Source organism: Papaver somniferum, chromosome 9 (assembly GCF_003573695.1).
Source record: "Papaver somniferum cultivar HN1 chromosome 9, ASM357369v1, whole genome shotgun sequence".
Classification (NCBI taxonomy): Eukaryota; Viridiplantae; Streptophyta; class Magnoliopsida; order Ranunculales; family Papaveraceae; genus Papaver; species Papaver somniferum.
This window is the reverse complement of record NC_039366.1, coordinates 86708707-86714414: the sequence shown is the minus strand read 5'-3', so window position 1 is coordinate 86714414 and position 5708 is coordinate 86708707. Positions and strand designations below refer to the sequence as shown.

General features: G+C 35.1%; 1 pseudogene; it reads right to left on the bottom strand.

Annotated features, from left to right (window-relative positions):
* Positions 1 to 346: 346 nt before the first annotated feature.
* On the bottom strand, positions 347 to 2634 carry LOC113314434 (annotated as a pseudogene).
* Positions 2635 to 5708: the final 3074 nt, after the last annotated feature.

Sequence of the window (5708 nt, the reverse complement as noted above, 5' to 3'; positions counted from 1 at the left end):
AAATAAAATAATAAATAACCTGCATGGGCTGCATTAGTATGGATTTAGTTTCTTAATAAGAATTCCTTCAGCAAAGCGCAAATGATGAAATAAAATAAATGACAAAACCGGTTGCTTTCATTGAGAGTTGAACTAAAGACCTCCCACTTACTAAATCGGTGCTCTAACCAACTGAGCTATGAAAACTGCTTGGTAGAAAGTGCAAAACCCGGTTCTAAGAACTTCCAAAAAGGGATCAGAGCTCCAGATTTACCTTTTCTAAGAACCAACCCATCTCCGTTGTATGCAGTTGCAGTGAGAGCACAATATTTTTAGCTCCAAAACAAAATAAGACAAGCAGACCAGATATTAAATCACACCAAAACCCGACCAATAGTCAATATTTATTCTGGATACTTGCATCATAACTCTGTACATGCACAAACACACAAGAGGATACAGTGATACAACATATTTAATAACTATTTCTGTGGTTCTACATCAACTTTCTTGATTAGATTTGGAAGCCATAACACTGCTTATTGCTTCTCCCTATCCAAAAATCGATTATCATTTCTCTTTTGGTTCCCAGCTCCTCTAATTTCTGTAAAACCTGGTCCAATCTGTGTTGGTGGCTGCGCAAACTGAACATGAGGCTGTGATGAAAGTGGTGTTTGGAAACGCCATATGCTGGATCCACTGGAGGGCGAGGGACCAGAAAAGTTATACAACATCTGGGAACTGGTGGCAGTATCTAGTTCTCTCTTAACTACCTTATCTTCCTCCGGAGGGCTCAACTGGATTTCATTCATGTCAATCCCTCTATCTGAAATCCGAATTCTTTCTGCTTCAGTTTGCTTAGAATCAGAACCACCAAATGGAACCTGACCCTGCCAAAATGTTGTCTGACGATTCACTGCAGGATTGTTGGCTGCTCCATGAGGTTCACGGGCAATGGCTTTGTTTTCTGACTCCGCTTTGCCACTAAGCTGATGATCACTCTCCAAGAGCTCAGATGATTTCTTAGATTTGGTAACTTCAGGTTGTTTATCTTTATCAGAAGATGAAGCAATCTCAAATGGGTCATTTCTAGGAGCCGATGAAGATCGCGCTGTAATTAGAGTGGCTGGGAATGCTTTCTCTGGAGGGATGGCAGGTGTGTAGTTAGGTGGTAGAAGATCGTCCCAAATTTCCAATAGTTCCTCGTAGACTTTGCGCAGGGTCACCTCGGTTAGACCCGTAACTTTGCAAATCTCAGCCTGGGTCTTGCGTTTGTCTTCTAGTTGACAAGCCAGATAGATAGCTGCCGCAGAGATGCTAATAGGGTTTCTACGTGTGCAGAAGCATTTGTTGATTACAACCTCTCCAATGTGAGTAGCCAGTTCCTGAGAAAGTTTAAGACTGATATAAAACCTCAAAAGAAGAGCGATACTGAAATGGTTAAGTGGATCTTTGACAGGGGAAAGTTGGTAATTGTTTCAAATCTTTTGAGAAGTAACTGATTTGTTATATGACTGTTTCAAATGATATCTGAGCTGATTTATTTAGCTGGAGAAGAGTGCAAAACCTCGGCATGTGAACGGCTATCGAATTACTATTAATCGGCTGACTCAGCTGCAAAACCTCTCCCAATATCTTAATGTATTTCCCAATCTCCTTCTGGGGTACATTGGCTGCATTTGATATTTCCTGCAACACAAAGGGTGTTCTTCAGACACTAGTGTATGCGTAACTGTAGTGACAATCGGCTCAAAACATGGAAGAGCATACATGCTACAATCAATAACCACAACCATTAAGACCACAATTTTTTTTAAACCACCACACTAAGAGATACAGTTGAAATCGATCTATAAGTCTATAACACAATCAGTGTATCATATATTCAATGTTTACTGCACTAGAATCCATACTTGTAATCCAATGTTAAACCAACCCTAAAAACAAATTTCCCCCTTTTCCAAAAAAGAAAAAGAGATGTTGTAGTAAAAAATGCTAAAGTGGGAAACATACCTGAAGAGTTCTGGGTTCTTGAGCTTCTCTTAGGGCTTGAACAAGGGCAGCAGTAGCAAGTGCTTCAACACTCCGATTTCTCAAACAAGTAGCTAAAGAACAATCTCTAAACAATTGAAAAGCATGATCTGATATATCAGAATCCAAATCTAAAATTGAAGCAACATCAGTTATCTGAAGATAAGCTCTTAAATTATCAACAACAACACCAGACCCAGAAGTTGAAGAAGAATCAATTGAACGTTCAAGTTCAGCAAGATAACCAGAAAATGAAATAGAAGACCTAGCTGTAATTGGGTTTGGTTCTAAAGACCAAGTTGAGAAAGCAGTAATGAAACCAGTTGGTTCAAATGGGTCATCATCTTCATCCCCCTCCCCCTCCTCTTCTACTTCATTGTTATTGTAGATTTTAGGGTTTGGGGGTTTATTAGCACCCACAATATCTGGAGATGGGATAATTGAAGCAATATCAGAAGTGACTACACAGAGTGGAGAATCTTGAGCTCTAAGATTGAAAAGATCATGAACTTGATATTGTCTTTCTTCTACTATTCTTCCACATGTACAACATTTTGTTACTGAACGCCCTGATGTTGTTGTTGTACACTTCCCTTACACACCTGAGCAATACGGACACTTCATCTTCTGTTGGAACAATTGCCCAAATCCGCCTGCAAAACAATCACAAAAAAAAACCAAACAAATAGTGTTATGGCTTAATCACGACCAGGTCGCTTTCTTTAAGACGTTTCGCGGTTCTGCCCAAAATTGTGCAAACAGTTCTTTCATGTCGCGTAGTCCCCAGGATAAAACAGCCGAGCAAATCTCTTTCACAATCACTCTTGCACTTTGAGAGTATGTGATACTTGCACACTTCTATTCTTGCTCAAAATCATAATTGTAGAAAACAAGTGATACTCATACAATAGTTTTCTTTCTCTCAAAAATTCTTTTTCTCTAAAATCAAAAACATAAAGAAAACCCTGTTTGTCTTTTTCCAACCAAAAATCTGATTTATAGTCAAGGGGTTTTCATAAAGGTTTTAATGAAAACATTAATATGATTTAATATCAACCATTACTCTTGTAACATGAAACGGTCAATGAATTTATGACAAAAATAAATTGCTTTTATGAGTATCATAAAGATTGTTAAAAATGGATTTAACAAACAAAAAAAATTAATAAATGGAAATATATATTTATTTATTTATTTTGTTTTAAAACATATATTCCAACAATCCCCCACTTATATTTTTAAAACATTGAGCAAGATCTATATAGTGATGTGCATAAGTAAAGATATCTTTCGATTTTGAACCTTTACATAGTGCTAAACTCTCTCAAAATCTAACCATAGAGTGAACATAAGTCTTTGAACTCCAGGAGATGAAAAGATTGTTTAACACACACAACTATACTAGTGTAAAGTCTAAAGCCAACACATTATGGCCTTGTGCTTGAATCCGGGTTTAATGAATGATCTAGAGAACTGCCCATATTCTCATAGAAAGCGGCCACACTTTCACATCCATATAGGTGAGTCTATCAAGAGTACTCCTGTAGCTAAGTACCCCACTCTAAATAGAGATATAGACATCATTAAGAATTTTAGAAACAAAAAACTCAACCTTAACTCGCTTCAGGATATCATGCGTGGGATGAATTCTCAAAAGCATGATTCTGTGTCTACATATTATCCGTGACTTAGTCCCATTTGAACCTACATTTTGGGATTTCCATTCATAGGTAGGGATTACCTTTTGAACCTATTTCTGGAATCTTGAGTTGTAGGTTGGGTGTCCATCACGAACAACTATGTTCATATCATTTGTGAATCGTTATTCCCTTTGAACCTATTTCTAGGTGGGTATCCATCACAAATTACTCAATTCTCAATGGGCATCAGCTTCATCCCATAAGATGTATTCACACCTTCTTATTGATCCTTTCGTCAAAGGATCAACGATAACTCTTTTCAGGCCATATATAATCCACTCTCATAGAAAAAAATGATTTTTATCACCTTATATGTCGACTCTACCATTGTAATTAACGGTTCTCAACTCTTGCAATAGACGCATTACTATCGCATTGGATTAATATGTATGTTCTTCCTCTATCTAGTAGAGGACTGAATCGCTCCATCCCGTAGAGGATTCATCTGAAAGTATTTCCAATCAGCTTCACAATATCCATAAAGGATTTCAGTAAACATTTAGATAGTAAGATGTGTTCGAAACTCCTTATAACCTTCTCAATATTTTACCAATTTTCCATACTAGGATTGGTAAATCTGAATATAAAACCCCCAATATGAAAGCAATATATTACACCCTCACTATAAGTATATATATAGTCAATCACGTAGCAAGAAAACATACCATGCTACCATACTCATGTCTAGTGCAATCACACACAATCTCAAAAACATTGGCACTAAATCAAATGAGTGAAAACTAGTTTACAATTAGACTATATATATTTCTATTTCTTTCCATTGTATTAAATATATTCAAAAGAAGAATAAATTCAATTCAAGCATATACACTATCTTCCCTCAAGTCTTTTATGTCAAATAGTAAACTAAGCATGTTCTCATTTTCATTAACATCATATAAGTTAGAATTTAAATTCCACAAATCACTTATGCATATACAACAACGAGCGTTATGCATTTCATTTTCAAAAATTCTGAAATTATTCAAACTAATCAAAAAATTAATTTTGTCTCATTCAATTGTTTCAAAGTTTGTTTCAGAATATATATGATGATGACTTATCTAACTTATATCCATTCTGTTCTTGTAGAAACTATACAATTTTCATGCTCGGCCTACATAGATTCTCATCTTTAATACATTCCATATATTTTTCTACATATGATACATAACAAATCACGCATCGTAGAAATAACATCACCAATCAAGAATGTAAATCCAGCGACATGAAAGCAAGTATTAGAATTAATTACCCTTTCTCTATTTTTCAAACTAAAATATTTGAATCATAAAACCTTTTTCCAAAGATTAAAATTATGAGGATCTAAGTATCTCAAAAAAGATAATAATTATGACTAAAGTTCGTTTTAGTCTTACTACTTGCACATCAATTCTTAATGATCTTGTGATCTCCATTTCTAGCTAGCTCTTTAATCTAAGTTTAACATTCAAACATACATAGGGTAGAGAACCCCCACTATTTCTCGACGAAAGGAAATTTCAAATCAACACCAAAATACAAAATTGAGAAGTTACTTATGCAAGTTGCATTTCTAGCCACGTTCATTCAAAAATTTCTATAGACTTCGTTAGACGTCAGATTTCAATGTTTAATACTAATTCAAAAACTAGAAAGTTTCCTCATTCATACAAAAATTAGAAATAATTTTTAAGCGCAAATCATTTCTCTAAATTCATATTTGACGCTCTATGTGTTCTTGCTCATTACTAATAAAGTAATTATCCAATTTCAAAATCCTTTTGGCACAATATAGAGGACGACCAAACAAACATTTTTTTTCATGAAGACATCATTTCATTAGTCACTACTCAAAATATCACTTTTAGTCACCAAGTTAGACTTCGTGAAACACCAAAAAAATATCTTATAAAATTCTCAAACATTTTATTTCATCCGATGCTTTTGTAAACTAGTAAGATTGGGAGTCTACATGATTTGAAGACTTGGGTAAAATGTCATACATGTCACTTAAAA